Source organism: Cervus canadensis, chromosome 8, assembly GCF_019320065.1.
Source record: "Cervus canadensis isolate Bull #8, Minnesota chromosome 8, ASM1932006v1, whole genome shotgun sequence".
Lineage (NCBI taxonomy): Eukaryota > Metazoa > Chordata > Mammalia > Artiodactyla > Cervidae > Cervus > Cervus canadensis.
Genome location: NC_057393.1, coordinates 19,799,100 through 19,807,699, shown reverse-complemented (window position 1 = coordinate 19,807,699; position 8,600 = coordinate 19,799,100). Strand labels below are relative to the sequence as shown.

Here is an 8,600-nt window from a genome sequence, read left to right as displayed (position 1 = left end):
ATTTTGCTTCTTGCCGTTGAGTTAGTATATGCATATTTCAAATCTTTATATTGCCAAATCCATAAAATTTTTATTTAATTTTTAATCCATCAATATATCCATTCAATTTTTCCTTTTATGTCAAATTTAGAAAAATCTCTCCTGACCTAAGATTATATGTTCAACTATATATTTTCCCTAATTTTTTACCCTAAATTCTTATGGCTTAATTAAATGCAGTTTAAGCTAATATCCAAATCAAAGGATATAAGTTATCAGGGGGAAGATTTTGATTCATTGCATGAATGAAATTTCTAATAATTTAATTGACCACTGTGGAAGTAAACTAATCTCATTGCTTCACCTTCCACTGGATTTTAAGAATTTCCTGGCATTCTCTAAGTGCTCAGTTAACATTTGCTGAATGAACAATGGTACAAGAGACCTTCATAGTACCTTTCAACACTGCTTCTCTGACTTGGTTTGGTTTCCAGCTCACCCCATCTCCACAGATCCTTCCAGAATTGGAGACTGTGACTCTCAAGGGTGAAGCAGGCAAGAGGACAGGATGACACGGAGACAGCTGATATCAGGGGTCTGCTTCTCAAATCTCAACCTTCAAGTGTTGATTTAAGATTTGGGGGTTCATCTCTGTTTTCTGGGCACTAGGATGGGAGTGAAATAAGTAAATAAGCCAGTCTTAGCCAAAGGGATTTACAAGTAGCTTGGGGCTTCCCTGGTGGCTCAGTTGCTTAAGAACTTGCCTGCAGTGCAGGAGACCTGGGTTCAATCCCAGGGTTGGGAAGATCCCCTGGAGAAGGAAATGGAAACCTACTCCAGTATTCTTGCCTGGAGAAGTCCAAGGACATGGGAGCTTGGCAGCTTTCAGACCGTGAGGCCGCAGAGTCTGACAGACTGAGTGACTGGCGCTTTCCTGGGGAGGTGAAGCAGGTACCCTGAGGACTGAAGGAGCAGCATGTGTGGCGGTGAGGAAGAGGGTGGTAGGAATGGGGGGCAGGGGTAGATGCTGCAGGATCTTGAAAACAGGCAAGATGCATTTTATGAGTCTGTCCCAGAGGTTTGCTCCAAGTGTTTCTCTCTTGAATGACTCTTCTAAGAAGCTCTCTGTTCTGAAATCTGAAGAAATTCCAAGAGTTGAGTTTCTTCTCTATTTTTTCAAACAACTCAGTGATTCAGGGAGGGAGAAAATGTACGTGTTTGTTAAAATGATAAATGAAACATGAGTACATGTATGTCTATTCATATACCCACATACCAACCCCGTGTGCGTGTACATGTGCATATGTGCCTGTCTGATTCTAATTTGTTGTTAATTTTTTTCTGGGTAAAGATGGCTGTTCTTTCTAGATTATACCAATTTAGGGTAAAGTAGGGTCTTGATGATAGCCACAAAGAAGAATTTCTGTGTCTCTGTCTCATTTGTTCTATAGAGATGCCAGCCACCGCCCCTCTCTCCCCACCAAAAAGACTCCTGAACACGTCTGCTTGCCTCTTGGTAATCCAAGGCATCTTTCCATCTCTGCCACTCTGGTTTTTCCATCTTAGGGGATGCCAAGAGTGGCGGCTCTGCCTCCCATTTTCTGGCTGCCCCTGCTGTCTGCCGTCTGTGCTCAACTGAACAATACCCAGGAGGTGGAGGACAATGCTTGCATCCAGGTGCTGCCTTTGGTAGTGTCTGAGTCTGTCCAGAGTTCCAGCAGTTTTCATTTTAATGGCTCTTTAATTTTCCGTTCCATTGCCAAAATCCACGTGAATCTCTGGGGACTGGGCAAAGGGGATGTTTTAAAGGACGGGTGTAGAGGAAGCCCCTTCTCCATCCTGACACTGGTTTATTCTGTTTGGAGGGGTTGTGGGCAACTCTGTATCTCTTCTCCTTTCCTGAACTCCATGTTTCTTCAGACAAAGTCCTCTTGTCCAGATGCCCCTGAAGTCTAGGATGAACATACTTTATGGGACACGCTTACCCACTGAGGACTCAAGTGGTGGATTTCCACATGAGCTCCAGAGCCAGCTGCTTTGGTTTGGACCAGTTATCAGCTGGACAGTCCCGGTCACGTGGCTTCATCTCTTTGGGCCTAGTTACTCGTCTGTAAAGTGGAGGTGTTAATAGTACTTACCTTATAGCATTGCTATGGAGGTTCTCTGAGTTAATGTAAATCAAATGGTTAAAAAAGAAGCTAGGCAGATGGTAAGCATTTAGGTCAAAAAAACATTAGCAGTTATGATAACTTCAAGCTCATTCCTCTGTTTTTTAGATTTTGCTTGACTGGAAAGTTCTAATCAGCATAGACTCCTTGTGGACTTCAAAGGGTTGAAAGACAAAAACAGAGGAAGGTCATTCAAATAGCGCTGATCTACCCAGGTTTGGGGCTCCTTTTGTGGATCAATGGCTTGGTAGACCAACTTTCCTTCTTTTTTATATTTATTTATTTTTGTTTATTTGGCTGTGCCAGGATCTTCAATCTTTGTTGAGGCATGCAGGATCTTTAGTTGTGGCATGTGGGATCTAGTTCCTGACTGAGGATTGAACCCAGGTTTCCTGCATTGGGAGCGCAGAGTCTTAGCTACTAGACTACCAGGGAAGTCCCTCAACTATCTTTCTTGCTTTCCTGTGTCCTTCCTCAGATATTTTTTTGGACAGAATAGACCTGCTTCATATTCTCACTAAGCTCCAATTCTTATTGAAAAGGAATAAAAGGAGAGAGAAAGTAATTGGGAGAAAGGGAAAGAAAAGGGGTCCAAGGGTAGGCATACAAATTTTGGAATCTGACAAAGACTGTCCTTGTTGTTTCTAATTGCTTAGCTTTAGACATTGTGACCTGAATTGCTTAGCTATTTAGAACTCAAGATCTTTATAGTGGGGCTACTATCTATGTATCTTATGAGATGGGGGTGAAGATTAGAGGAGAGAACTTACATGGTAGCTACTCAATAGTACTAATTTCTTACCTCTCTCCTGCCTTTACCCCCACAAGATAAAGTCAAGGTCACAAATTGCCTGCTGATAACATAGACCTTGGGAGAATTCAGAAGCCTTCAAAAAATTATTTGAAAAGATTTTATCCAGCAACATTCATTCCATAATGTTTTCTCTTATCAGATTTTCTTGTCTTTTAAAACATGGGACTTATCTGCAGCAGGTACTGGTGAAACCTGCCAATGGTGGTTGGATCTAAAGATGGTAGTCCTACCACTGGGAGACTGGCTGCTTCTTCTGACTGCTGTTGTGAAATGATGTGGGCCAGTTGATACATTTTTGTCACTTTCCATCTGCTCCTCCCTCTCCCTGTTTGACTGGTATTTTTGGAAGAATGGTTAAGTACATCAGCCTTTAAATAAAAAGAGTAATTATTAAATCTTTCTTGTCATCAAGATGTAGTGGGGTTGTGTGTCATGCATAACTCTTGGCAGTGTCTAAATCTAGATTTTAGAAAAAAGATGAATTTTTCCTTGGCCCCCCGCTTTTTTTCCTTTTGAAAAAGTTTAGCTTCTTCAGGAGTCCCATGGTTACTTTTCAGAGCTTGTCTTGATTTAATCAGTAGCAAAATGACTTTCCCATTTAGAGTAGGTCTGCCGAGGTCCACCATGTCACACAGAACTGAGTGGTGACTACAGTGAGCTTTGCCACCTACAATAATAGTGTTTTGGTTTACTAACTTTTTATCTCTGGAGCCTAAAATATGGGGCTTCGCAGTATGCTCAAGTGAGCCTGCTGGCTGGTAGGGCTGCTCGATGAATGAACTGGTGCTTAAGGAGGTTACTATGGAGAAATAACAATCATCATTACTGAATAAATGCTCACCCTGCGTGAGCAATTAGAGAAGTACTTTAGGTGCTTTATTTCCATTGAGACCCTCCAAAACCACAGCTAGTGTTTATCGCATGTTTATTGTGCATCAAGTTGTGCTCAGTGATTTTATAGCATCTGATGTGATCTTCATATCCTCTTAGGAGGTGTAGTTGTCTGGTGAGGATGTGAGTGAGAGTAACTCAACTTAGCTCGTTTCAACCTAGTTTTATTGCCTAATGATGCTGAAAAAAAAAGTTTTTGTGATAAATCGGATACATTTAGGTCTGGCTGGATCCAGATGCTCAAATAATATGATTGGACCTCTTCCTCCTCCTCATGCTGCTTTGCCTTCCTTTATATTGACTTTGTTCTCAGCAGAAATTCCCCATGAGGTGAAGGCCACCAGTGACTCTGCCTCATATCCTCCCAGCCTAGAGACCCAAGTAGAAGAAAGAAGGTGCTTTGGCTCGGTGGCTGCAGCAGTCACTCTGAGTGGACTACCTTTGGTTGCATGCTCGTTTGTAAACCTGAACCAGGGAGATAGACTAGATTGAGTGGCCAGAGCCGGATCATGTATGTATACCAGGTACTTTAGGGGGAGCAGTAAAGTTTACCCCATCCATAGCATATGGACTGAGACTGAGAAGGGACGGTATTCCCAAAGAAAATCCAGGCCCTTTAACCCAAAGAAGACAAAATATCAGGTATCAACCACAGTTCTATTATCTGGTCCATTCTGTAGGTGAAGAGACTAAGGGTCAGAGAATTTATGTAATTTGATTCAAGATCTCTCCACTGGGAGGTGCAGAACTGGAATTTGAACCTAACTCCAGTTTCTTTCCATTATTTGGCCTATTTCGGGCCTGACCAAATGTATTACTGTCCCTGACTCAGGAGCATCTCTTGTGTCTTTTCATTGGCTTGGCTTCCTATGGGTTATTGATGAGCACCTAGAATCAGTTGTCAAACAGGAAGGAATCCAGTGACACAGGTGGGGGATTGGAAAAGAGCTCTGCTGTGTGCTGTGAATCTGATTACTGTACACAATGAATCTGCCCCAAAGAACCTTGGAAAAGCAGACAGGTGCAGAGAGAGTTCCTTAGGAAGTGGGGAAGGTTCATGAACTTGCCACTCTAATAGGTCACTAGGGAGCCTCCTGTGGGTCTCTGTTCTTCGGGTGCATAGGAAAGATGAGGCAGGTGGTTTAAGTCCACTGTCCCTGCTGTGGTTGGGGTTGGCAACTCCCTGCAGTTAAACCAAGACCAGTTGCTGTGGACACTCTGTAATCACCAGGAAGGAGATCTGTGTGCTCCCAAGTTGCCCTTTCACAACCCGCAGTGTGTATCCGCAGTGCTGGATGGAGACTTCTGACTGCACAGGAGAGATGGGATGTACACGGATGTAGGATTAAATGACAGGGAGCACGTGGTGAAAAGTGTATTCCCCTTTGCGTCTGTCTGATCAGCATCTTTCTGAGACTTTGTCCTTGATGTAGGCACATCCCAGCACCAAATCACCACTCTCTCATCTTCTTTCTGACACTAGCAGGATGGACCTCATGCTCAGAGCCTTTGGCAGGCGATAGCATCCAGCTGGAATTCCATGGCATTGCTTTTGTTTTTATTGTATTTATCTTTATGGTTTCTTTCCATTTTGGCAGGTGGCCCTGGTTTTTTACTTATGGTAGGCATATACATGTTGTATACAAAATAAATTTCTTTTAGCAAAAGAAAGTGAGTGGTTTAAAAGAAAACATTCTTAATTAGATCTATCATATATATCAGTCAGGGTTCAACCAAATAAACAGAGGCAGTAGGAGATCTGTATTGAGATTCGCTGCAAGGGGGTCACATAAGTGTGGGTCTGGCTAGGTGAGTTTGGAATCCATAGGTGGGTGGTCAGGGAGGTCGGGCTGGTCTGAACCTGCTTCTGCAGAGGGAATTCCTTCTGCTTCTGGGAAACCTCAGCTCTGCTCTTAAGTATTTCAGCTGATTGAATTGATCTACCCAGATCATCTGGAATAATCTCCCTTACTTAAAGCCAACTGATTACAGATTTTAATCATATCTACAGAAGCTTTTGGGCTTCTCTGGTGGCTCAGTGGCAAAGAATCCTCCTGCCATGCAGGAGAAGTGGGTTTGATTCCTGGGTCGGGAAAGATCCCCTGGAGAAGGAGATGGCACCCTGCTCCAGTATTGCCTGGAAAATCCCAAGGGCAAAAAGGAGCCTGGTGGCTACAGTCCATGGGGTCGCAGAGTTGGATACGACTTAGCGACTAAACGACAAGCACAGATTTCACCTAGATTAGAGTTTGAGTAACTGGGGGCCGCTGCTTTGCCAGCCAAGTTAACACACAAGATTCCCCACTGGATAATAGCACAGGTGAAACAGCCTCGTTCAAGTTGTGAAGGAGGTAATTAAGTCAATGATGGGCAGTTAGTGCTGGAACCAAGCAGGTGAGGCAAATGGCTAGGATATTAAGTCCTGAGGAGGGAGGCGGGAGTTCCAGTTGGAATTGAGGCTTTCTGTGCGTGGTGATGGGTCTCTTAGCCATCTGGGCATTGATAGGAGGGGTGGGAGATGGCGAGGAGAGAGCAGAACACGGCAGCCTGCCTTTTGTGCCGCCTGCTTTTAAGCCCCTTTTCTATGGGACCAGCTTCTGTTTGCCTCTCTCTTCCTAATTTCATCTGTTCAACTTAATAGAGGTAAGTTTGTTTTTAGGCAAAGTCTGTAGGCCCTGCTTGGGGCTGCTGCAGGCCTGATGGTGACCTGAGAGGCTGTGGCCAGAACCTCCACATCTCTCTGGGAACCAGGCCATGTCCCGAGGCCAGGCAGCCCCGAGGTAGTCTCTGGACAGCAGTTCCCAGGGGGATGAGCGCCGGGCACCCAGTAGAGGCAGTGGGACAGTGCTCTGAGGTAGCTGGTCCTCTCTGGGCAGCCAGCAGTGTCCAGTGGCCAGTCAGGCAGAGTTCTAGTGTCTCTGGGGGCCACGGGTGGAAGCGTGGATGCCACCAGGCCTCTGTCCAGATCCTGGGAGTCGGGGTTGAGCATCGTGTGTGTGGGCAGGTACCTTGAGGCCATGTTGAAGAGATGCTAAGCGAGCCGGAGCTCTTCCTGAAGCCTCAGCATCTGCACCCCGAGGGCTCGCTGGTCCTTGTGCGGCCTACAGGTGCAGCCTACACCAAGAGCTCTAGTCAGACGCGGAAATGGGCAAGCCTTGGCACGGAGGACACAACTATGGACTACATGACCGGCTATTTCTATGCTTGCACGTGACCTCCAGCAATGTGCAGGGCGAGTGCAAGACCTGCCCGGACCCGGGCCACGAGCTTCATGGCCTCCTGCCCCATCAGTGCCTTCGTACCTAAAGAGAAGATCCCTGACCCTCACAACCTGAAGCTCTGGCTCAAGGCCAATGTGAACTCAAACAAGAGAGTGAAACATCTTCCATGATTTTTTCCATCCCTCTTCTTCATCTGGGCTTCTCTTATGGCTCAGCTGGTAAAGAATCTGCCTGCAATGTGGGAGACCTGGGTTCGATCCCTGGGTTGGGAAGATCCCCTGGAGAAGGGAAAGGCTACCCACTGCAGCATTCTGGCCTGGAGAATCCCACAGACTCTATAGTCCATGAGGTTGCAAAGAGTCACACACAACTGAGCGACTTTCACTTCTTCATCTACTACGTTTCTAAGATAATGACCTTGGACGAAGGAGATATTATCTTGACCGGGAGGTCAAAGGGAGTGGGACCCTTTAAAGAAAATGATGAGATCTGGGCTGATCTACATGGAGTCATCAGTAGGAGATGTAAGATGGAAAAGCCTGAATATTGAATCTATGCAAAGCACCCTAACTTCTTAACACAAGTTTCAGGGGAAAAGGGAACAAGACAAAAGCAAGCAAAGGTTATTTAATTAAATGTGACAATCTTATTAAATCAATTTAAAAAAATGATTAGATTGCTATGCATCAAGGAAGATGGACCCTCCAAAAAAAAAAAAACCTGATTTAGAAAAAGTGGGCCAGAAATGGAAATGAGAAACAGTGTCTTCTAGGAAACACCAAACCAAATGTTTGGAAGACTTACTTTCCTTTCCTAGAACTGGACTGGGTCGTTCTGAGACCTGGTGTTCAAGTCTTAAAATCTACAAAGGAAGCAGAAAAGCACGTTTCTTCAGTGTTCCCCAAATTTCTTTGATCGTTAAAATCATCTAGAGGAATTTGTAAAATTTAAAATTACTGGCCCATCTCAGGCCCAATGTGTTAATTAATGGAATTAATCTCTAGCACTCCAAGTGATTCTTACCGTGAAAGCATGGGAGATGCACTACTCCACTTAGTCAGTTAGTTAAAAGTTTTATTTAATAAGTGAGCAATTAATGAAGACCTCACCTGTTTGATTGGGCTTCCCAGGTGGCTCAGCGGTAAAGAACCTGCCTGTCAGTGCAGGAGACAAGGGTTTGATCCTTGGCTGGAAGATCCCCTAGACAAGGAAATGGCAACCCAGTAGTCTTGCCTGGGAAATTCCATGGACAGAGGAGCCTGGCAGGCTATAGTCCATGGGGTCACAAAGAGTTGGACCCAACTGAGTGATTAAAACAACACGTGTTTGCTTAGGGTGTATATACTGGCCCGTAGATTCTGAATTCAGGAGATAATTTTGAAACTATTGTTTCCCAAATAAATATTCTGTCTTTTTATCTACCCTGCCCTCCCACCACCACCCGCCCCCCCTGATAAAAAGGAAAAAAAAAAAAGTCTGCCAAAGGATAGAACTCCATCATACGACCAGATGGTGACTGTGATAACT

The 8,600-nt window shown here is 44.7% G+C and overlaps 1 pseudogene; it reads left to right on the top strand.

Annotated features, from left to right (window-relative positions):
- The first annotated feature begins 846 nt into the window (after positions 1 to 846).
- Positions 847 to 7,623, top strand: LOC122446767 (annotated as a pseudogene).
- Positions 7,624 to 8,600: the final 977 nt, after the last annotated feature.